The sequence below is a fragment of the Crocodylus siamensis genome, chromosome 5, assembly GCF_052110815.1.
Source record: "Crocodylus siamensis isolate JL-2025a chromosome 5, ASM5211081v1, whole genome shotgun sequence".
NCBI classification, from domain to species: domain Eukaryota; kingdom Metazoa; phylum Chordata; order Crocodylia; family Crocodylidae; genus Crocodylus; species Crocodylus siamensis.
In genome coordinates, this window is record NC_143399.1 from 18185831 (window position 1) to 18211740 (window position 25910).

The 25910-nt window shown below is 42.2% G+C and overlaps 1 protein-coding gene across 9 annotated transcripts in view; it reads right to left on the bottom strand.

Moving 5' to 3' along the window:
* The window catches only part of GNG12 (G protein subunit gamma 12), a 73972-nt gene that overhangs the window by 18597 nt on the left and 29465 nt on the right, over positions 1-25910 (bottom strand). For 6 of the 9 annotated variants that reach the window (XR_016442566.1, XR_016442568.1, XR_016442567.1 and 3 more), the window contains exons 2-4: positions 23615-23674; positions 19544-19658; positions 17807-17897 (exon numbers count right to left, since the gene is read on the bottom strand). The exons of 1 other annotated variant lie outside the window; for it this stretch is intronic. The gene's annotated coding sequence lies outside the window, so the exon portion shown is untranslated. Of the gene's footprint in view, positions 1-17806; positions 17898-18978; positions 19488-19543; positions 19659-23614; positions 23675-25910 lie in introns of those variants that run through there. 2 more of the 9 variants (XM_090048798.1, XM_090048799.1) reach the window with 2 other exon arrangements.

The window sequence follows — 25910 nt, forward strand, 5'->3', positions numbered from 1 at the left end:
CTCCCCACACATTGCAGAAGGAGATAGGACAACTAACTCAACATACATTGTACAGGGAGCTTAGATGCCTAAATCAGGGGTATGTATTAAACTCTGGGAAACAAATAACTATAAGTTAGGAGTTGACATGCCCAAGGTCCCTTGTAGATCTAGGTCTGAATCCCTAAGATTAGCATTTATAATGGAAACACTTTCAGGACCTTAACTATACCAAAACAAAAAGGGCATTGCTATGGCATCTGTATTTCTTTAATGCGATTGAGGGCTTAGACTATTTATTTTTGATGGAAGTTCTTGCTGTGAGCCTACTACACTCATTAAAGAGATGATTTAACCTTGCTGTGGAATTGTCACAAGAAGGAAATACAAACTGGAGAAGGATGACTCAATGCTTGCTGGAAAGCAAATAAGCCTTCTGCAGTTAAAACCCCCCCCAAAAAACCAAAACCCAGAACAAAACAAAAACCTGCCATTTCAAAACAAGATCTTCACTCAGGGAATTCAATCAGTAAAACTACTTTAAAGCCACTACTGCTCATTGAACAGATATTTCTTACGTTAATCATATTGACAAAAGAAATAATATCCTTGCAAAAGGGCAAGACAAGAAATAGTTTGGATCTTTTTCTTCAGGCTTGAATTTTTTTCAGCTATGTAAGTATTGATCCGGGGACAACAGGACAGACCCTACAATGAGAGACTGCGGGACCTGAACCTGTTCAGCCTTCACAAGAGAAGGCTGAGGGGGGACCTGGTGACCTGGTAAACTCACTACAGAGGACCAGAAGGGTTTGGGAGAGACCTTGTTTCCCCTAGTGCCCCCTGGCATAACAAGGAATAACAGCCACAAGTTGTTGGAGGGTAGGTTTAGATTAGACATCCATAAGAACTACTTCACTGTCAGGGCGGCTAGGATCTGGAACCAACTTCCAAGGGAAGTGGTGCTGGCTCCTACCCTGGGGGTCTTTAAGAAGAGGCTTGATGCCTACCTGGCTGGAGTCACCTGAGCCCAGTTTTTCTCCTGCCCAGGCAGGGGGTCGGACTTGAAGATCTACAAGGTCCCTTCCGACCCTACTTCTATGATTCTATGACTTCTGAGAAAAGTACAGTCATACAGTGACAAAAAGCAGTAGCAGTGAATAATTTGCCCTATTGCCCCTGCACAATAAGCAAATCATAGCTATCTGGATAATGTATTTCATACCGCAGGCCTCAAAAAGGTCAGTTATTATTACCCATCATACAAGACAAGGTAGTCACTGTAGAAAATGCATTTTGATGTGCTAGGTAGGCACATCAATTAATGAAGACAAGCATAGCATATTGATGCTTTCGAATTAAATGGAATATTCTCTTAACTTGATAATAGTATGCCAACTTTTCTGCTGTCTCAGAAATTGAGGTTTTAGAGGAAGCTCTGAAGGGCAGCAAGTCACCCAGAGCAAATGGTGTCCACTTAAGAGTTCTGAAGGAATTGAAGAATGAAACGACTGACTAGCTAACAAAAAAAAAAAAAAAAAAAAAATCTATTCACCTATTAAAATTAGCTACTCTACTGGGTAACTATTAGGCAAATAAGCTATGAGTTTATTTAATACTTTTATATACAAGCAGCTGCAGTAATTGTCACAGAGCTATTACATGATTGCAAGAGGGTAGGGGGATGTTTATTTGAATATGATCCACACTCAGATACTTGAGAAACTTTGGTGTAGCTGGATTTCCTCTCACATATGAAACTTTGTATGTGTTTTATAATATCTAGACTAAGAGTTGTATTCTCCAGGTCAGTTATAGTTACTAGCATTGAGGCAACTCTTAAAGAGTCTTAGACCTGGACTACAGTGCCCTATTGTGCTAGGCACTATTCAAACTTTTAACAAAAAGGTGGTCCCTTTTGCAATAATATGATGTCTTTCTTTAAACACCAGTTCTTTGTTTAAAACAAGACTTCAGCTAACACCACTTTACCCAACTATTTCCAATCTTAAATACAAGGCATCACAAGTGAATGCGACAAAGGAGAGGACTGAGGAACAGAACACTCATAAACAATACATTTGCTGAATTAGATATTACGCTATTTCAGCATGTTACACTGTCAACAAAACATCTAAGTGATTATAAATTCTTTTAAAAAACGTTTTGGGGAAAAAGAAAAAAAAAGAAGCTGTTTCTTAACTGTTGTGAAATCCTTACCCAGAAAGCAGGGATCCACCACAACAAATGCAATTGGTTCCATATTTATTTTTCCACTTAGTATATTATAAAATTACAGGTAGAAAGAAAGAAAAAAAAAAAAAAGATCTCAGGTTTGCTTTTATTTAAAAAACTGAATTTCCGTGTTCCATAGTAGTTCAACCCCTGCTGATTTGTCTTAGTTTTAGTAATCCTAAAAAGCGTTTTAGTATTAATACTCTATGTATATATTTATACACACACACACACACACGGTCCGTCTATACATTCACTAATGTGCTGTAGTTACAGCACATTGATTTAATACTTCATGATGCAAGTATAAAACAATGTGCAGTAGCTGCGGCGCACAGGTTTTAACAGATGCTAACTGCACAGTAGCCCAATACTACTACTGCGCAGTAGGGCTGTGCGAAATGGCAGCGTTCCGTTTCGATCAGTGTTTCAACAGCATTTCTGTTTTGAAGTTAGTTTCAATTTGAAACATCTGTTCTGTTCCATCAAAACAGGGTCAAAACCATTTCAACTTTTCACCCATAGGATATAATGGAGAAGGTCAACACAGCTTATAAAACTTCGTCATTTCTGGCCTGATTTGGATGAAACTCATTATCCTAGCTAGCTACTTTGTTATGCAATCAATCATGATTCACTCAGGGACCAGCTCAATACACAGTAGCTAGCTACCACAATGAGTTCATGAGCAAGGATTAACACCTATGAAACCATAGACTAATGAGAAGAAACAATCAATATAGAGCTGGGAACTCTTTCAAACTTCACTGTTAAAGGTACAAAAGCCCCAGCACATATCTCCTTGAAACTCGGCAGGCTTCGTGGACCCAGCAGGGGCTAGCACGCCTGCAGTTTTGACCCCACTGTGGCTTAACATATACACATGACATGAGTTTTGCTTTCAAGATTTTGGGGTGCAGTTTCTCCGAACCCCCTGCACTGATCTCCTTGAAACTTGGCAAGCTTCATGCCCACGGAAGGTGCTACCATTCCTGCAAGGTTCATCCAAATCAGGCGAGAAATGACAAAGTTATAGGCTAATTTCAACCTTCCCCATTATAGCCTATGGGCGAAATGTCGAAACAGTGAAACATTTCAATTTGCCTTGTTTTGTTTCGAGGCTGTTTTGACTAGATCCGTTCCACTTCAATTTTGCTCTTTCAACCTCGAAATGGGTCAAAACAGCATTGAAACAAAACTGGCAGCAAAATGGTACTGCACAGCCCTACTGCGCAGTACCATATTAGCACAGGTTTTGCCCAGCACCCTACTCTGCAGTGTTATTAGGCGCAGTTAATGTCTCATGCTGACACACCCAGAGAGTATTAACATGATTACAGGCTCCACATTACTTTTACCACAGGAAATAGGAATTGAAGTATGTATGGACAGTTAACTAAAAACATCAACTTAGTGTTCAGCAGCAGTCAAAAAGGCAAACAAAATGTTAAGAACTGTTAAGGAAACAGAAAGTATCCCTAATGACCTTTAATATAGTGGTTCCCAATCTTTTTAGGCTTACAGCACCCTTCAACAACTTTTCTAAATTTAGAAGCACCCCATTTTCCAGATGTGTGGGGAGTCATATTAGGAAGTGGCTATAGCAAATGGGGCACTCCTACCTGCATTAGAGGTACCTATGACACAATAAAAAAATACAAACTATATGTAAGTATGAATATAAGGACCTATATTTTATTTGCATTGCTAGCCTGGGACAGGGCCTTCCTTAACAGACCATGAACTTTCTTATATGAAAAAGAAAACAACTATTTCCTTTTCAAAAGATAGATAGATCACCCCTCCAAATACTAGAAGATCTGCAGTCATATACACCCATCAGCAGACAAAAACATAGATTTCATAGACATCAGGGCTGGAAAGGACCTTGGGAGATCATGGAGTCCAGCCCCCTGCCCAAAGGGCAGGAAGTCAGCTGGGGTCATAGGATCCCAGCAAGATAAGCATCCAATTTACTCTTGAAGGTGTTCAATGGAAGTGCTTGAACCACCTCCGATGGCAGACTGTTCCAGACCTTGGGGGCTCGGACAGTAAAGAAATTCTTCCTTATGTCCAGCCTGAAACGGTCTTGCAGGAGTTTGTGACCGTTCGACCTCGCCATCCCTTGGGGCGCTCTGGTGAACAAACGTTCCCCCAGATCCTGGTGGTCACCCCTGATAAACTTATAGGTGGCCATCAGATCACCCCTGAGCCTATGCTTTTCCAGGCTAAAGAGTCCCATGGCTCTCAGCCTGTCATCGTAAGATCTGTTTTCCTGACCTCTGATCATGCGCGTGGCTCTCCTCTGGACTCTCTCAAGCTTCTCCACATCCTTTTTGAATTGTGGAGCCCAAAACTGGACGCAGTACTCCAGCTGTGGCCTCACCAAGGCCGAGTACAAGGGGAGAATGACATCCCGGGATTTGCTCGAGAAGCATCTATGGATGCAAGCCAGCGTTTTGGTCGCTTTATTAGCTGCAGCATCGCATTGCAGGCTCATGTTCATCTTGTGGTCAATGACGACATCAAGGAACTCCAAGTCTTCCTATCAGTTTCCACCATAAGAAACCCACGATCGGTCATTTCCTTTACTGCCATCATTTTTTGCTTTGCTTAGACCTGCCTTACACAAGCAGGAGTTACTGCCCATTTCATATATTTCCTCAAACCACTACCTACTGCACATGGAACAGCTGGAGAGAATGGGCCTCTCAGAAATCTGCCTGCACTCTGCCACTGTTGGGGGAGAGAAATATTTTCTAAACAAAGCAATTACAGCATCATTGTTGTTATAAAACATTTACACGAAGCTGTAAAATTATAGAGCACTTCCCTGAACTGAGGTAGGACATTTTCCCACGCCAAAGTGTTCTGGATACACAAGCTAAAGCAGATAAGACAAAAAACCAAGACAAAGATATTATTTACCATTATAGTGTGGTAGCACATAAGTCAGCTTGGTCAGGGACTGTTTGTGCTGGCTTCTGGACAGACAAACTAAATGACAGCTCCTGTACCTAACCACTTCCAATCTAAAATGGTATCACAAGCAGATTTGGCAAGGGAGAGGGCTGAGTAACAAACAAAACCCCACTCCCCAACTGGTCTAAGTCACTGCGATGACATTCAGTTACCTTTTACAAGCTAAAAACAGAAACATGATAATCAAATTTATTTGTAATCTTTTGTGGCAAATGTGTCAAGGATTGAGCAAGACCCAAATATATGAAAGTGTTTTGGAGGCACAAATTAATTTTGCAGCCTAATTTTGCAGGCTTCTGGGGCAATCCACTTCAAACCCATTGGCATTGAAATGTTTCAAGGTGAACTTGCATCTTGCAGCAAACTCATGACTTGACTTTAAAGGTTCCCTGTTAACTCAATGTTCCCACCGCTTTTTGGGTCACCTACCACACCCCACCCACACACATTTTATTGAATGTCCTCTGTCACCTTTTGCTCCTTTTACCTTTGGCTCCCTTCCCTGCTCAGTATTCTCTTATTGTTTGTCCCATTCCTCCTTCATGACAGAATGATGAACTGATTACCCACTAGGAAGATGCTCTTCAAAGTAAGTGCTCTGTTCCCAAAGAACCTGCCCCAGGGCAGCTCACAGGAATTGCATGTAGTTAGCTGTTTAAGATCAAGTAAGGACATCTGTACAGAATTTCATAGATTTTGTTTGAATGCACAACAAATCACTGGCTAAGTTCAGAGAGTGGCAGCACAGCATTTGCTTATTTACATTGAAGCTATCTTCTGCATCAATTGCTCCTATCTTATCATACAGAAGTCCTTCCTTTTAAGGATTAAAAACTTGACAAATTAGTAAGTGAGTTAAATCAGAAGCAAAATAAAAGTCTGTGAAAAACAATGCTGGAAAACTACTGATCACCTACCCATTCGAGATATTTCAAAACTCCATAGGCAGGTGCTACGATAAAAACAATTTATGGAAAGAGCATACCACATAAGCCAAAGAAAATTTCATTCAGCCTTTTGGATAAAGTATCTTCCTCTTCCACATAAACAGGAAAGGGTTTAGTCTTACAAATGACCTCTGAGAAGAACATTGGACAGTTGCACAATAGTTGAGAAAGATTTACCAAATGGCTGGGGAGTGGAATGCTGCAACTTTTAACACAGATTTGGTTTGTTCTAGACTTTCCTTTTTTATAACTAAGAACAGAAAAAAAACATATAGGCAATGTTTCCTCCCTACAGAAGGGAACACTATAGAGCTGTCTTTCATGTTGTTCTGTTTATCTTTACAGAATTTGTTAAATGCTGAAGTGCTATAAGCATTTAAAACTGTCTCAGCAGGTTTATGGCTCAGTCTTAAAAGCTGAACTCCAGCTGAGATAATTAAAGGACAATTTATCTTTTTCACTCGGTTTAGAATCAGGATTTATGAACCACCTGCTAAGTAATTAAATTACTACTGTAAAGGCATACACAGGAATTCCATCTCAGCACTGCTTTGCAGGTAGTTTGCTATTTATTCTAATTATGTAAAGTCAGATGATACCATAATGTTAAAAGCAATCGTATTTGACAAAGGCTTAAATAAAAATAAAATAGTGTGTATTTTGGCCTTATTTAAAAAAAAAAGAAAACTGCTTCCAGGTTAAGTAGCTGAGGAATATACATCTATTAACAAACTAGATGGAACACAGAACTACTAGGAAGTGTTATGGTACTTAACTTCAAAATACATGTGTAATCTTAACATAACTGTAACTTTTACCATCATGCATTCCGCCCAGGCCACATTATGAGGACTATATTAACAAGCACCCAAAGTCACATTATATGTGGAAAAGCATGTTTCTAAATACTGTTTTAATAACACAACTAATATCAACCTACAGTAGGACTAACAACTAACTACTCCCCCTGTGGAAAAACCCCAAAAGAAAGGTGATGGAAAAGCCAGGAAGCTCTGCGATGGAGGTGTTCTTTGAGTACTCTCTGGAGTGCATAAAAGGAGGCTGCAAGGAAGGTAGCGGGACAGTCCTCAAATCATGCAGATTCTAGGAAACCAAGACATCGCCATATGGTGACCTGAACCCTCCCAAATGCCACTTCGGCTTTTCAGGGCCGTGCATAACGTTGGAACCAGTTTCTTCTCAGACACGACCATTCCTTGCTCTCTGATAAAGGTGTACCCAAGTGGGAGAGTGCATGTTGGTAAAAGAGCAGGAATATATGATACCGGATAACATTAACTCTTCCACCTATAGGGGGAGTACACCCAGAAACAGGGATGCACTGCTTCCAGACTTCACCACTTGCTGAACACAGCCTTAATCCTGGAGAATCAGAGTGGCCATGAAACTAGGGAAACATCTTATGGAGACACTGCACCCTTCTTCTGCACGCACAGGATTTATGATTCTGGTGTGCATGCTAGTATAGGTGAGCCATTTTAGGTTAGGGACAGACATTCAAAAAGCCCGAGCCTGAATTGATTCAATCTTTGCAGGTAAGTCTAACTTGCAAAGTTGAACTGATTTGGAGATGGATGGACATTTACTTTTCATCCTAAAAATGCAGGCACATCCCTCAGGCTAGAAGACATGGGGCACTAGAGCAGCCCTCCCTTGCTTCACAGTACTGAGCTAAGGTGGGCATGGCCAGGCCCTGACAGGACAGTCTGATTATTCCCTGCCTCCTGAGCACCCCAGCAGGCAATGTTTATCACCCCTAATTTAGTGTTTAATCGACCCATTAAGAAAACAAAGCCTCCCTCCATTAACTAATGGAGCTGTTCTTAAATAATTTTTCCAAGGAAGGACATACCAAGGAAGCTACCTGTTGATTAGCTCCAAAGAGCCTGTCTGCCTTTGTCGTCTCCCACAGAACAGACCTTAGCCAGCATGTGGTCTTCTAGCTAATGCTGAGGTGTCTGCGTAAGGCAGAGGGGTAGGGGGAATAATCGGTGTTTATCAGAGAGAAGCCAGGCAGATGCTCTGTGCCTGAGCTCTGGCCAGAGGGCAGAGAGGAGGGGCCAGCCCGGCTGTGCAACAGAAAGCCCAGATGGGATGCTGGGGAAGTCTGGTTCATCTTAAACCAGCAAGGGGTCTGTGGCAGGCCAGCAGGGGGCACTCCTGTGCTGAGCCACCCACCTCACTGTGCCTGGCCACCTAAATGGGTAAAAGGCAGCTTGTCTCTTCTAATTTCTTTCCCATTTTTTATATTGTTAGTGATGTCATCAACTGATTCATAGAAGTAGAGTGGACTTGGATTGGGTGTTGGCAAACAAGGGTTTGTCTACACATGAGAGTTTTTTCCAAAATAGCTCTTTGTGCATACACATATCCTGGAAGAACTTTTTGTTCCGTCTAGTTTAGTCTATTTTTAAGACCAAAATAATTCTTAAAAAATTGCTGATTCTGCTAGTATTTCTTTGGAAAGAAAAAACTGCTTGCAAGTTGGATAACCCAAAAAGGAAACTCATCAAGCCAACTGGGACACAGAAGCCACAATGCTGAGAAATATACTTGATTAGTACACAAAAAGGTAACTAATCCTAATATGTCCAATTAACTGATTTTTATCTTGCACTGTGTCAGTCCACAGTATTGGAGCAATATTAACAGAGATAACCCCATTACATGGGTAGTCATTAAAATAATTCAGATAAAATGATCCAGACATAAAAAGCAATTCCTAGAGACACAGATATAGACACTCCGTCTTAGTCCTTTACCAAAAGGAAGAAAGAGTTGCCTCTTATTAATAAAGGCACATCTGCATACTGCAGTCTAGCAAGCAATTATATATGCCACTGAACACATTACTAATAAATTACACTACTGAGTCTTTTTGCAATATTTTTCATTTTCAGAGTTTTGCACAAACTAACACTATTGCAGCAATAAGAATATTTTAACTATGATATCTGGCACAGGAAATCTACAAAAACATTCAGCTAGAACTATATACAAAAGCATATCTGACTAGTGAAATCTGAATCTCTCTCTGCTACTGAAAAAAGGATATGAAACTTTAGCATACTAAGTGACTTCATCCAGTTTGTTTGAGATATACTAATGGCAATGCTAAGTACAGCTTATCTAACTTTCCAGAAAGAGACTACAGACTAGATCATCTTGAACCAGGGTGGAGGGTACAACAAACCTCAAACCTTTTAATATAGAGCAATTTACATGTCATTTCAGGTCTTGAATTACACAGCATTATGTGATCATCTGGCATTTACTCACTGATGCAGTCACTCTGAGCTGCTGAAAACATACTCAAGTGAAACAGGAATGATTCTTTGCTGACAGAATTTGGTTCCATGATTTGCAGATTTTTTTTCATGTTATTGACAACTTTTAAAAATATCAAAAGGGAGTATAATATACATTATCACCAAAATATCCTTGCCACAGCGAAGTAAAATTTTCCACAAGTGATTTTACCTGCATCCAGCTCAAAATAAAGTCAAGAAACTAAGAGAATCCCTCAACCCAACCTTCCTTAGACCATCTGGTAATCCCTTACCATATTTACAACAGCCATAGAAAGGAGATTAAAATTGCCAAATAACCCTTTATGTTGGAAATTAAGGATCTAATTTTAACTGAGCCACAACATGAACTCTGTGTCATGTGTATTCAGCATCCTCATGCTTCCGGATGGTGGTGGGGGCACTTTAACTTAGGGCTGTCAAATGGTTTAAAAATGTGATCGGGATCAGTTGTGCTATTAGAAAAATTAGTCACAATTAACTGTGAGGTTTTAGCTGTGCGATTTTAAAATCAAAATTATGTGCAGAATCTGTGAAGGTTTGGGGAGGTTGTGGATGTGTGTGGGAGGTTTGGAGGCTGAGAAGGGGTGATCCTGCATACTGTGGCAGGATGCAGGGTACTGTGGGTGAGGCGTGAGGGGCAGCTGCAGGGCTGGCAGGGAGGGGAGAGAGGGGTGAGGTTGTGGCTTGGGAGTGTGGGGCAGACATGCACACACAGAGATACACAGATTACCTGCAGGTAAGTGTGGAGAGAATAGGCATGGGGGAGGAAAGAGGTGGGGGGAAGGGGGTGCAGATAGAGGCCTCCACAGTGATGGCCCCATTCACCCCAGAGCTTGCCCCAGCCCCACTCTTGCTTAATGTGTAGGAGCCATTAGAAGAGCGAGGCCTGGGAGAGATCAGGTGGAAGTGAGAACTCAGTGTTGACAAAATAGCTAAAGTAAATTTGACAGAGTTGAAATATTAAAGGAAATGGGGATCTGGATTATTTCAACACCATACACCAAGAGTGTGCATTTGCAACTTTCCAGGGCTTGTTAGATCCTCAACTGCTTATAGAAATCACCTTGCAGTGATGGCCAGGACTGCCTTCCCTTCTGTTTGCAGCTGAGACCTTTTCTTTTGAATACAAGCTTCACTGCCATCATCCATGGCTTTGTCAACTCAGGATCAGATAGCTGTATTGCATGTTACAATTATTCAGAAACTAAAGTTAAAGCAGAATACTGCTGCCTGCCTGCTACTGTATCAGCAGGTGCATATTACACCAGTACCCTGAATTCTACATCAATTAATTTTGGGGTGGAATATAAGCAGCACTTCTAGTCTAAAAACAATTATAAAACGGGTAGCAAAGGGTTCCATGTATATGGTCTGAAAAACTCCATGATAAATGTGTTCAATTTACTATGGAAAATAGTATTTTTCAGCCAACAGCTCTGAAACATCTCAGCCCAGGTCAACTGGGTCATTTTTCCACATTAGCACATGCAACAAAGACTCTGCAGGTCAAATTTCACGTATGCTACCTATAATTTTAAAAGTTATGCCCTCAGGGGCACTTGTACAACAAGCTTATCTTCCAGTTATACTTTCAATGATACCTTTAAAAATCCCAAGCCCTCAATTCAGTTGATGATACACCTGAAAGAGTAGAAACTATAGCTTGGTCTATCCTCAGTAGAGGATTAAAAGGAACAAACTTAATATTGTCTCTAAAAGTCAGCAGTTCTAATTCTGAATATACAATGAAAAAAAGATTTGTTAAGTAGATGCTGTTTTTATCATTACTTTTCAGTATACATTTGTAATTTAAAATGTTGGGTTTTGACTAAGAAAAAAAGTCTTCAATTGAGATTTTTATGGAGCAAAAATTATCGGAGAAAAGTTACAGTATTAACTAGGGCGGGGTGTGGACCAAACGCTAGGCTGCTGCAGGCCCTGCGGAAGGAGCTGCGGGCTCTCTGCCTGGCTCTCGTGTGCCATGGTTTGTCAGTCTGTGGCCGCTTCCAGTCCAGTGGCCAACTGTGCTGTGGACCAGCAGCCGACTTGCCACAGCCCGGCACTGGGCTGTGGCCCAGAGATTGAGATCCCTGAACTAGGGTAAGCAAGAAGAACTTCTGGGAATATATTATTTGTCAGATGACCATAGTTTTGAAATGCATCTTGTTCTCTGGATCCGAACAACCTACATTTATTCCTGTTGAGAAAAAGCAGACAATTGAGTTATTTTTCCTGCCATTTCTGCAGCTTCAAAGGGTCTGTGTTTGGGTTGGGACTTGAGGGTGACCTGCATTAATTGTTAATTTTGCTACAGGGTTCGTGGTACAGGTTGTGAAATACAAAAATGTGTTAAAGATCCCCAAACCAAAATGTTAAAACCAAATATCTAAAGTTGGATATCTTAGACCATATTTAGTCACCTAAAACAAGTGACTCAATTTCAAAATGTTTTAAAATTATCCAAATTAAAGAAAACAAACAAAAAACCCATTAAGCCTATAAAACCATTTTTGTATTTATAAGCTTCTACAATTGTGATATTTCATAAGCATTTTTTTTAAAATGGCCGGGTTACTTAAGGAACAGCTTTCTGAAGGACATTGTAAAGATGAGTAACACTGTCATACTGCTGAATTTGCTAATTCCCTGCACTAGAACTTGTCTTGCAGGATATGTTATCATTCTCTGAACTTTCAAAGCTCAAGTGCATCTTTACAGTTCTTTCCAGGTGATCCAGTGAGGCTACTTTGAACTGATACATTACTACAACATCCTTCAGCAGGTCATTTCTTAAAGGTTCTAAATATTCTTTGAAAATGAGATTAATAATATTTGTTTAACACCAAACAATTGCTCAGTGCTCTCAATATACAAAATAGGCATAGTGTTAGCCACTAGATGACTTTACAGGTCCTGATACTATACACACCTATGGCCTTAAGTTAATATATGAATGGCCGCACTGAAATAAGCAGCACTACAAAGTGAAGCATGTGCTGATGCATAAAATAAATTTATTAAAGGACAGGACACCCTGGCATACCTAATGCTGGGGACAAAAATGGCATTCTTGTTTACCATAGGTATTTCAAAATAATTGAAAATAATAGTATGGGGTAAAGTCAATGACCAAACTGAACAGTACTTAATATGTAAAGGACAAAAGTAGAACAGCACTAAACGTTCAAGGTAAAGCATCACTAAATAGTTATATCATTTTAAAGCATTTACAAGAAATAAAATACATTTCACAAATACAGTGTAATACATTAAAATGACTGATGGAGACAGTGGCTTGCTGGGAAGGGATCTACCTCAAGCCAAAGGGGAAGGCACTCTTTTCGACTAGAATGGTGGACTTCCTGGATAGGGCTTTAAACTAATATCGCTCGAGGATGGGGGGGATAATTACTAGAGCAAGCCCAGGAAATGGCAACCAGGAAATCAGCAAGATTGGAAACACTCTGACACGAGCTGAAGGACTGGATTTTCCTCAGTGAAACAGGAAGTCATGGGCCTCCAATGGTAGACTCAGATGCCTAAACACAAATGCCAGGAGCATGGGGAACAAGCAGAAAGAACTGTATTCCTTACTGGTTAGCAGGAGAACCAATCTCATAGGGATAATGGAGACCTGGTGGGACTCCACCCACAATTGGATCCCAGATATAGAGGGCTACATCTTGCATAGGAAGGATCGCGTAGGGAAGAAGGGCGGAGGTGTTGCTCTGTATGTGAAGGAGCAGTACACATCCCTGGAAACTAAGATTGGCACAAAAGAACATTGACTTGAGACCCTCTGGGTTAAGATAGGGGGAGGACGTGGTGAAGGAGATTTGACTGTAGGAGTATATTACAGCCCTCTGAATCAAATGGAGGAGCTTGAGCTGGAATTCTCCACACAACTGGCAGAGGCGGCATGCTCATGGAACACAGTTGTCATGGGTGACTTCAATTACCCAGACAACTCGTGGGAAAAGCACTCAGCTAGATCCAATCACTCACCTAACTTCCTCACTTACACTGAAGAGCTCTATCCGACTCAAGAAGTGTATGTGAAGACCAGGGGAATGACACTCCTGGATTTGGTTTCAACCAAAGGTGATAATCTAGTGAGTAACCTGAGGATCAGGGGTCATCTAGGCAACAGTGATCATGAGACTATGATTTTCACCAGCCACCACAAGGCAGGAAAATCAATTAGTAGGGTAAAACTCCTTGATTTAGGAAAGCTAACTTCTACAAACTTAGGAGATTGGTGGGTGAAGCCCTGCAGGACCATGGTCTGATGGGGAAAGGAATCCAAGAAGAGTGGTCGTTCCTCAAGCATAAGATCCTTGGAGCACAAAGGAAGTCCATTCCTGTCCATAAGAAAGGTAGCAAAAGGACTGGGAGACCTTATTGAGCCAAGAGAGAGGCCATGGACTTCCTGAAAATGAAAAGAGAAGCTGATAAGAGATGGAAGCTGGAAATTGTCTCCAAAGAATACACAGGAATGGCCTGCACCTGTAGAGAGTGGATTAGAAAAGCAAAAGCAGAAAAAGAATTCAAACTGGCAACAGAAATTAAGGACAATAGAAAGTCCTTCCTTTAGATATGTAGGAAGCAGGAGGAAAAAGAAGGGAAATGTTGGACACCTGCTGAACACAATGGGACAGCTGATAGCTGACACTCAGGAGAAAACCAAGCTCCTAGATGAATATTTTGCTTGATATTCTACCAGACTAAGGGTGTTAGCTTGCCTGACAGGATGCACAGGGACAAGGAGGGGGTGATCACTCACCTTTAATCAGCGAAGATCTTGACAGTGAATATCTAGAGAAGCTGGATAGCTACAGGTCAGCAGGACCAAGTGAATTATATCCGACAGTGCTGAATGAACTGGCTGATGTCATCACATGACCCATGGCAAACCTATTTGAGAACTTATGGTGCTTGGGAGAGGTCCCAGAAGACTGGAAGAGGGCCATTGTGGTGCCCATCTTCAAGAAAGGAAGGAAGAGCACCCAGGGAATTATAGACCAATCAACCTGACCTCGATATCTGGGAAAAATTATCAAAGAATCAGTCAGTGATAGGCTAACAGAAGGCAGTTTTCTAAATGACAGCCAACATGGCTTTGTTGCGGGCAGGTCATGCTTGACCAACCTCATCTCCTTCTACAATCAGGTAACTCGCCACTGGGAATAAGGGAAATGAGGCTGATGTCATATTCTTGGATTTAAGAACTCTGATTTGGTCTCCCACAATGTCCAAATGGTAAAATTGGGACACTGCAGCCTTAATAACTTAACAGTCCATTGGCTAGGAAACTGGCTGTGAGGTCAGACCAGAAAGTGTTAATAGATGGAACTGAGTCGATATGGCAAAAAGTGACCAGCGCTGTCCCCCAGGGTTTGGTATTCGGACCAGTGCTTTTCAACATATTCATCAACGATTTCGATATGGGTGTTAAAAGCATATTGGCAAAGCTTGTAGATAACACCAAGTTATGGGTGAATTAAGTCATGCTGGAGAACAGGCTGAGGATACAAGCTGATCTGAACAGGGTTGTAAAGTGGGTGGATCAAAACTTGAAGATGTTTAACACTGAAAATTGTAAAGTGCTCTATCTGGGGAGAAATAATCCGCCACATACTTACAGGCTCAGCAGTGCTACACCAGCTAGTACCACAACTGAAAGAGACCTAGGGGGTCACAACTGACAACAGAATGAACGTGAGCTACCAGTATGATGCCATAGCCGGCAGAAAGAACAATACACTGGCAAAGAACGATATACTGGCAAGCATCAACTGACGCATCTCAAGCAAAACTAAGAATGTCATCCTCCCGCTCCACTTGCCATTAGTGAGGCCATAGCTGGAGTACTGCATCCAGTTCTGGGTGCTGCACTTCAAAAAGGATGTGGAGAAGCTTGAAAGAGTCCAAAGGAGGGCCAGAGGAATGATTAGAGGTCTGCAGGACAGGCCATATGAAGAGAGGCTGGGAGAAGAGAAAACTTGGGGGGGGGGGGGGGGACTTGGTGGCAGTCTATTCTAACATAATAAAAGGGCTTAGTCTGTCTGTCTGTCTGTGTGCGCCTGTCCGTAATGCTTTTGGCCAACTATGCACATGCCACCGAGAGACCAGGTGGCAATTGGCTGCATGGGCCCAGGCTGCACAGGCCCAAGTTTGAGCTGCTGCCAGGGAAGTTTGTGGTGGTGGTGAATGTGCCCCAACCACCCAAGCAGTGGGGCTTCCCTACACCTCCCTGCCTGAGGGCAAAGCGGGGGGGAAGGGGGTCATGGTGTTGACGCCCGTCCCCCGACACCCCCCAGAACAGCTGGCAGGGAGGGAGGGAAGCAGAGTGAGGGGAGGCAATGGGGTGGGGTTCATGGTGGCAGCTGTTGTCAGGGTCAGGAAGCAGGGAGGGGAGCAGGCAGGGGGCCCCGACCACAGCCAGTAGGGAGGTGGCAGCAGGTGGGGATCATGGTGACAGCTGTTGTCAGGGACGGGCGGCAGGCAAGGAGGGGAGGAAGGCAGGGAGGTCAGGGGACGGGAGGATCACAGTGGCCAGCACCCCTTTGCTACCTGGCCTTGACATCAGCCATCAGGGAGGGGAGCAGGGAGAGGCAGTGGGGGCTGGCAGCCCCCACACTGAAGGAGGTGGTGGCAGAGGGAGTCTTTACATGGCAGGCCCCGAAGGGTAAGTGGGGGGTGAGGGTGAGGCCATGCAAACACCACCTGAAATCCATCATTCTTGACAGGCAGTTAGCTAATAAGTATACAAGTGGCAAACATCAGGGGCTGGAAGAGCATCTGTTCACCAAGGTACCCCAGGGGAAGACTAGGAATAATGGACATAAACTGCTACAAGATTGCTTCAGATTGGATATAAGGAAAAACTTCTTTATGATTTGAGTGTCCAGAGTCTGGAACAGACTCCCTCCAGAGGTGATTTAGTCACCTACCCTAGAGATCTTCAAAAGATGCACACCTTACTGGGGTCATTTGACCCCAGCAGTCTTTCCTGCCTAAGAGCAGGGGGGCTGGACCTGATGAGATCATGAGGTCCCTTCCTGCCCCCAGCTTCTATGAACCTACGGCCCTCTCCTTGCTCTCTGTCATTTCACTTTCCATCAAAACACTGACAAAAGTAAAAATGCTAAATGAGTTTGAATTATTTAGTTTCATATAAAGCCTTGGGACTGTTATGAAGGTTATGATTCTCCTTAATCTGATTTTTTTCCCTCTTTTCCAGATCTCTTTCATGTATTTCTTTAACACCATCTGCTTTGAGGAGAAAGGGGCACTAGTGACTGAAGTACAAGTGTAACCCAGTGCTGAGTGGTATATTAATTCTTCTGTGTCAGTGCAGGGAGGATACAAATTTCTTTTATACATTTAGCTAGAGACTTGCCTCTAGCTCAAGCTGCACCAGCTCATGTATTCAGCCTCTGTAAATCCATGGTTCAATCCCTGGTGTGTCAGCCAAGATTTGTACTATTTTGATTACTAGCTATGTGACTTAGCTTTTTATTAAATATTTCTGCAAAAACCAGCAGCACTTTTAGGCCCAGAAGCAGGAGAAAGCAGGGCTGTTACCTTTGTCACAGCCAAAGCGCACACAACCTACAAATACAGCAGACCCCTAAAAAATTTCAAATGGAGGTGTGGACTCATTTGAATTGTAAGTGTGGGTATTCACATACTTTTGACTGATCACAGTCATCTTTTGCAGACTCCTCAGACATAGTCTACGGACACCCAAGGGCCTGTGGACCACAGATTGAAAACCACTGGCTTAAGGTAATGGAATGAGGAACATGAAGGTTGCATGTGGGAGGGAAAAAGGATTCATGTTCAGGAAGGTTACAAAAATGGGTGCAGAGGGAAAAAACAGAAAACATCTGCATACCCTATCAAAAATCACACTGAGCAACCTCAATTCCATGCTGAAAAACTGCCTATATGTGATCACCCTACTTGTTGTAAGTTTCAGACCTGGGAGATAACATTTTCATAGCAAATGCCACAAAAGTTATCCATCCAAAGTAAAAATAAAAATATTCTGACATCCTTTAGCATAACATTGGAATTGGAAAAACCATTGAAAGGCAACCAAAAATTCTATATTCCCCCTCCAGGTGACTTGCCCAGTCTGGAGAAGCAGCCAGTATAAGGTAACTCAGTTTCACATCTCTTTCCAGCTAAAATAAAATTCTTATATCCTTCTAGAAACTTCTATTTCAGAGCTAAATATCAGATTTGTAGCTTGCTCTGCTGTTACATGTGCAGCCTACTTTCTAATCATGAATGCAAGACAGAAAATCATAACATGACACTTACTTCACCCGCTGATGTAGTATGCTGTTCTCTTCACTTTCTTGCAAACTCCCGTGTTTCCACAGCCTTCCTAAGATTAGAGCAAGGGCGACACCTAGTGGACCACAATAAGAGAAAGAAGTCGTGCCAGCAATCACAAAATCGATATGCCATGAAACATATAGCCCAATTTGATCTTTTTATTTTGAGTCGAATCTGACTTGAATGTTTGTGCTTAGAAGAAAATTTAGTCTTGAACTCAAGAAATATAGGAGGTAGCTGGCCATCACTCTGAGGGGATGGGACAGGAGGGAGAAGGGTGGAGACTTGCAGCCTACAGTGCCAGCTGCGTTGCAAGCTCTGGCCATGCTGGTAAAAGGTGGCAAACAACTAGTTTCGGCTATCTGATTTTGGGGGGCCAGGATTTTCTCTCTCATATATTTGTTCAGAACCTAAAACAATAGAAATTAGGGGTAAAATTATGCTGGGCCAGCACTCACAAGTTGAGGTGAAGAAAGGAACTTGGACGGCTTTGACATTTGTATCTTCCTGATCCTGGGTTACTCTGGGGGATGGAGGGATTGCTGGACAAACTCAAGATAGCTCTTGGGGCATAAAGATCAGCAGTTTTCCTAGGATGTCTCAGTACTGTAGGCTACAGAAAATTATTTTCTTATTTCCTATTATTATCTTCAAAAGATTTACAATCCTTACTAATTACATGGTAAAGGATTATATATTGCAATATGCAACGTAAGATTGAAATAAATACACTAAGATTGATTAGTGGTTTAAAAGCATGGTACTGGAATGTCTGAGGTCTAATCAGAACAATACTTGTGTTTAACTCTTGCTTAGGTGATGATTTTATATACATCTCGCCATCACTTCTATAATAAACCATAGTCTAACAATTTTTGTAAACAGCTGTTTTCATCTCAGGATCAATATTATATCTGTGGCATGTAGAAATAAAATATAATGACTTTCCCAAGGTATGTGGCAAATCCGCATGTACGCCCAATGGAAAAAAATCTTTTTTATAAGAAAAAATAATTCCAATTATTACTTGAAGTTACATGAGTACTTTTAAAACAAATATTACAGCACTTCACCAGTATCCTTGAGCTCAGCTACCTCCCACACTACATTAAAAAAATCATCAGGCAAAAACAAAGAAAACAGAGGGTACTTACTTCTAGCATTCCCAACTAGATTCACTATATTGGAATCTTTGGTTATGACCCTGCAAAACCTTACTCCCTTTACTTATAATCAATGGGACTACTTGTGTAATGGGCCACTTGTATGATTTTGACTTTTCAAAGTCAGCCTCCCCTTTAATCAGCCTTCTTTTAGGGTGAATGGCACTTGCAGTTTTGTCAAACACAACTGACTGCTGGTTAGAGGAACAGTAGAAAGTCTACATTTTTATTTATTTGCTCACATTCCCAAACGTTTAATGTAAATGAAAGAACAGAAGTGAAAGCTCACCATTAGATCTAGGTTACTTTGAAAGAGTTCTGAATATCATATTATTTAGGTAATATCCACAAACTGACATTTACCAGAAGAATTAATATTCTTCAACAAATTGTGGCACAGCTTCTTTAGAGAATATTACAGTTACCCTCCAGGTGGTGCCACGAACCTAACATATGATTGAAAAGATTACCGACTAACTACAGTTATACAACTTTTTTTTTTTTTTTTTTTTTTTACAAAGGGGTCCTCTTCTCTAACAAAATCAGTTTATCTTACAGCATAAAGAGCAGAGCTGGTCTTTTGGTTATAGTATGAGATTGGGAGTCACAAGGTTTGGCTTCTGTTTCCAGCTCTGCCACAGACAGGTGAGACCATGGACAAGTTCTTTAATCTGTAAAACAAACATAATATGAACATGAAAGAGCTGCTTGAAAGATTGTGGAGGGCTTTAGGGTTCTCAGTAGAGAGACAGTATAGGAATGGAAAGTAATTGATTATTTTTAGCTGTATGCATTTATCAAAGCCTTTATTTTAATTTTGTATTTAGACAGATATTTAGCAAACAAACTAGGCCAAGATATTGTATAATGGTTCTCTTATTTTGATATTATATTTATTCTTTTAAATTATTCTTTTCCGTTACTGAATGTGGCCCTGGGACTTTGTTGGGAAGAACATATAAAAAAAGTAGTGTATTTTAAGAGTGAAACAAAAATAGTTTAACACATACAGAAGTTCAAAAATTATCCTCGATTTACTTGCAGTGAACTGATTCTGAAAACTAAGAAGAACGCCATTTGTCTGAATGGAAGAAGAAACCCATCCCAAGGAACAAGGAATGCTAAAACATTATTACCTTATTGTAACAGCTGCAAAGCTCACCTGGCTGCAAGCTGAGTGGGTGAGCTGTGCTTAAGAACTCTACACAAAAAGGGCAGCAAAAAGTTTGCAGAGGGTGCAATAGCTTTTCCACACAGGAAGACAGGCCGTGCACAGTGCATGCTTTTTATTGGAACATTTAAACTGATCAGAGCACCCACTGCAAACCCAGGGCTCTGACTGGCTGCTATTGAGCCATAAAAAGCTGAGAGGAAAAAAGAAGAAGAGGAGAGAAGAAGAAAAGGAGCCAATTCCAGCCTGGAGAGAGGGAAGAGACAGCCTGTCAGCCTGGGGAAACAGAACTAAAAACATGTCCAGGGAGGCCCAGGGAGCAGACATCAGGACAGGGAAGAGCCTGTGTCATCCCACAAGAGGGCTGATTCCTTACTGGGTTTGGAGCTGTGCAACCAGGGACACAGGTGCTAGAGAAAGAGCGGGGAGGGAGTTGGTAAGCAAACCTGGTAAGCTTACCTGGAGCTAGGAGAAGCTGCATGGTCAGAGATCTGTGGAGGGAAGCCCCTTTCTGAGCTGGGAAAGCTCAAGCTGCAGAGGAAGATCTCCTGTTTGCGAGTAGAGGTGCTGGGAGAGGGAGACAGCCCCAAGAGGGAATGGGCCAAGAGGCCACAAACTGTCTGTGTGTGAGGGGACACCTAATCCCATAATGTTTGCAGAAGGTGTATTTCCAGAAGGAAACAAAAGGGAGCCTATTGCCTGCCGCAGCTGTCCAGAGCCTTGTTTGGCTGTGTTGTCAGGAAGGATCAAAGGAGTCCATTTTCTCCGGAGCAACAGAAGCATCGCCTCCAACACCTAGCAGCAGATCATAGTTATTAGGCCTGCACAAAGTGGCAAGTATTCGCTTCGGATTTGGATTTGGCTGATTCGGAGGACAATGATTCAATCTGGAGATTTGAATCACTGTCCCAATTTGATTCAGCCAAATCAGATCCGAAAGACTTGGTGCCACTTCGGAGATTTGGCCATAGACTAAACAGGCAGCTGACACAGCAGCCTCCAGACGGTAAGTCTGTTCAGGCTGGGGGAGGAAAGGTGCGTGGGGGAAGGAGGGACTGGGGCTGGGGCTTGGACAAGCTGCCCAGCCAGGGCGGAGGGGTGTGGGCGCAGCAGTGCTCAGAGTGGGGCTCTGCCCTGCTGCTGCTTGGCGCATGGGCATGGCCTGCTCTGGGTGGAAGGGAGCAAGTGGCAGCACAGCGCAGCCCCTGCTCCCAGTGCTGCTGCACCCACATTGTAATTGGTGCCCCCCTCAGTGCCAGCTGGGCAAGAGGCAGCAGGACATAGCCCCCACTCCCAGCGCTGCTGCACCCACATCACAATCCCCCCCCATGCCAGCTGGGCAAGTAGCAGCAAGGCATAGCCCTAGTGCTGCTATGCCCACATCAGCACTGGGAGCAGGGACTCTGTGCTGCTTCCGCTTGCCAGCCAGCGCAAAGAGGCAGGTGCTGCCGCCGCTTGCCAGCCAGCATGGAAAAGCACAGGATCTGGGAGCAGGGGCTATGCTCTGCTGCTGCTTGCCCCCTTCCACCCGGAGTGAGCCATGCCCACATCCCACCCTTACCCCGCCCCAGGTGGGCCAGCAGCAGCAGGGCATAGCCTACGCTCCCAGTGCTGCCGCACCCGCATCCTGCACACCCCCACTGGGCAGCTTGTCCCAGCCCCAGAAGACTTGTCAGCTGCCTGTTTAGTCTATGGATGAAATGCCAAATCTTTTCAGACGCTTCTAACTGATTTGGAGCTTTTAATTGGTTTCTTGATTTGATTCGGATTTAGAGATTCAGTCCCCATTCGGGACAGATCTCCTCTGAATCAAATTGGTTACTGAAGCTTTGTACTGCCCTAATACTTATAGCTGTGATGCCATTTATTGTATGGGAAGTGGATTTTGACCAGAGGGGAATCTATGTTGTTGGGGGGGGGGGGGGGGGGGGGAAGGCAGAGCAGGGGGAAGAGACTGTTTAAAGGATTATTACCAGGTGAATGCAATTATTGAGGCTGTTAAACACAAGTGAGACCACCCAGTGTGCTGGAATTATCCACCTAATGTTGCAGTTGTATATTATTTCCAAATTGTTGATTTTATTATTAACTATTGTTATAATATTATTTTATTTATTTCTTTTCTGTGTATAGATTGGTTGTATATAATAAAGAAACAATGTGTTCATTGGGTTTGAAGTGAATTCCTGGGTGTTGAGGGTAAGGGACACACCTCTCCACCGGGCACCCAAGTCAGCAGATCTGCCTGAGGTGGGGGTCGCAGGGCTACTGGCACTCTGAGGACCCAAAATCCAGTGCATCGTCCAGCCTAGGTTACAATATTAAAGACGCCCAAGTAGAGATTCAGGCATCTCCACACAAAACAGTGAGAGACAGCTCAAATCACTAGAGTTTTATATAAGCTGAAGAGTTTTCTATCAAAAGCTGGACATGCCTGCCCCTTACTTTGTTATCCACAGATATCTCTATCACCCCACTCTTCTTGACATACAGGTCTTTGTCAGCAGAAGTAGAAGCTTTTAGATATCTATAGAGAAGAAGCTTCTACTTCTGCTGACAAAGACCTATAAGTCAAGAAGAGTGGAGTGATAGAGGTTGCATGGAATGGAGATTTAATTAACTGGTAGATCTGTGGGTAGCCCCTGAGATCCATCCTGTCTGTTTCAGTGCTTCAATTTTCTGATTAGAGCAGAAGAATCAGCAGCAGTGGGTTTGCTAGTGGTGTTGGATGCTGTCGATTCTTCAGAACAGTGCTAATTAGAGCTGGCGGTATCTGAGAGGAATTATAACACATATTAAAGATGCCAATGGCCCAATTACACTGTGCTAATTCCAGTGCAGCTGAATCAGTGCAAACAATTGTGCAAAGTTTTAGAAAATTCAGATCTCAATGGAGTGGTCAGAATCTCTGACTCCACAAAGTGGCAAGTCTACAAGCACCTTGGGTTCCTAATCCAGACCTGGCATTAGCAGCCATGATTCTGCTCACTTCCACTCAGCCACAGTTGAACACTGAATCCTGCTGAGGGATTAGGGGGGAATAAAAGAGAAAAGGATTGAGAATGGGAAAGAGAATGCTTTTTGGGGGGAAAAAGAGAGAAAATATGAGGCTGTATTAAGGGTGGAAGAGAAACCAAGTGGAAGTAAGAGGAGAGAATAAATGAGTTAAGGAACAGATTTATATGAGAAAAAACAGAGCATAGAGAATTAGTAATATGGTTTTCCTATCAGAAAAACCTCCTAAACATGCAAGGTATCTATTCCAGAGAAACAAGGTGGTTTCAATTTCAAGTCAAATGTTAAATGTTGCTTTTAGGGGAGGATTTGTAGGGAGTGGGTTTTTTTGGTATGTGAAAGTAGAGGTGAGACACCTGGCTTGAGAAAAAGAGTGTCATGTCATTTTATATATTGCAACCAAAGGAAGAAATGTGTGTATGGGTGTTGTTGGAAACTTACCTAATATAGGCATTTTTTTCATTTGTTACAGCTTGCTCAGGTTTAATTAGTGCAGTAAATCTGAAAGACAACAAAATCAAAATGCACATGTACAAATAGCATAAGAAAAATTAAATATAAGCATTTTTGTAAGTTGATTCTAATCACAAAGACTTCAACAGTTTGAAAGTTTACTTATAAGCAGAACCCACTCCCTCACCTCAGAACAGCATGAGAGGAGCAGTGGCCGTAGTCCCGTAGTTACAACACAGGGAGTTCCCCCAAATAAAAAGGCAAAACCAGAAAGCTCCAAAGAGGAAGCAAAGAAGAACCACTTCACATTCCTCCTTAACATCAACTTGTAAAGTTACATCATGAAGAAATCAGAACAGCTTTTCCCATCTCACAAATAAGGACTAGACAGAACATCATTAAGGACAGCTGCTATCTACTTGAAAATAAAAATATAATCCTTTGTATGTCTTTTCAGTTCAGTTTTCTGCATGGCCGAAACATCATCATGCCCAAGGTACTGGAAACACTACAGTGATCCTCCAACTACAAGCCTCTTTAAAGAGCAGAGTCAGTAGTGAAACCCTGACTTCACTGAAGTCAACAGCAACTACTCTGCTAAACACAGCTGGGTCACATCATTTCACCCGTGCCTGACACTATTTACTGACTACTGAGCCTATAGCATGCTAGTCACTTCTCTTCCAGATGCATTTGTTTTTGTTTTTTTTATCATAACATTTACTATAAAGTGAGGCAGACTACATCATACATAAGCTTGTGGTTGTGACATTCTGATACAGCAACAAAAAAACCCAATGCAATGCTAATTTGTCATTGTGGAACAGACTTTTTTTAAAAATCAAAGAAAAAAGCACAAGTGTGCAATCAAATGAAATGCTTTTGCTCTTACAGAGTAAGAGATTTTTTTAGCGAAAAGCATCAGAAAGGACTGACCTGCACTGTCAGAGAGCAGAGCCAAGAAAGCTGTATATACAAGCAAAGAGCAAATGCAGTATCAGTTTCAGGTATTCCAGGAGTTATCATGAACTGTGACAAAACGCAAGTTAAAAGAGGAAAGAGCATCTTTTTACAGCCCATTATCCATCTCTTTTGTTTTTTCATATAACTAAGCATGGACATATATACTCTTTGCCTTCTGGGCTTTCAGAATAACATTAGGCAAAATAATACTTTTCTTTTATAAAAAAAGTAATAGCCCTTTCTTTATATGTCAAAGAATTAAATAAGAGCATTGGCCTTCTGGAGACCATTACTCCCAAGACTGTTCTTGTATACTTCATCAAAACTAGAATTTGAAGGTGCACTATCACAAGGTGTTCACTAACCCATTATAAAGCTCTAATGTAAAAAGCACACAACATTTATATATGTCATCTTGGCCAGGTTAAAATCTAGCGAGGAACCTAACTTTAATTCCATTTAGCATGTGCTTTTGTCTACACTATACTTTTCTTTACACATTAGAAGGTTTTTATTGTCTTCTATCAACATTAGGCGCCTATGCACCGGTGCCGAAGCTACTCCGACACGCTGGAATTCCAGTGTGTCGGAGCCGACTTAATTGAGTCTGCTGCAGCGTGGCAACTGCTGCACTCCACCAGCCTGCTGCATCTTGCATATCAGTGGCTCTGCACTTAAAAATGGTGGCGGGAGCACTTGAATTAAATTTCATCAAACAAGCTTTAGGTCAAGCGCCCCACAACCATTTTTAAGTGTGGAGACACTGATACACAAGATGCAGCAGTGCTTTAATTAAAGATGGTATCAGAGCTGCTCTAATTAAAGGGACACCCCTCCACCACTATGTGTAAAAAAGTGCCCATTGATTCTAACCTATTGTTTCTCTAACCAGGGCGCACATACCCCTGAGATGCATGTGGTAAATTTTTAGAGGACAGAATAGGAAAGAAGAAAAAAGGGAAACACAACTACCTCTCGCTTAACATTGTAGTTATGATCTTGAAAAATGCAACTTTAAGAGAAACAATGTTAAGCAAATCCAATTTCCCCATAAGAATTAATGTAAATGGGGGAAGGAGGGGGTTAGGTTTCAGGGAAACAATTTTCAGATATCATCAGGCTGGACACAAGGAAGAATTTCTTTACTGTCCGAGCCCCCAAGGTCTGGAGCAGCCTGCCATCGGAGGTGGTTCAAGCACCTACACTGAACACCTTCAAGAGTAAATTGGGTGCTTATCTTGCTGGGATCCTATGACCCCAGCTGACTTCCTGCCCTTTGGGGGGGTGGGGGGCTGGACTTGATGATCTTCTGAGGTCCCTT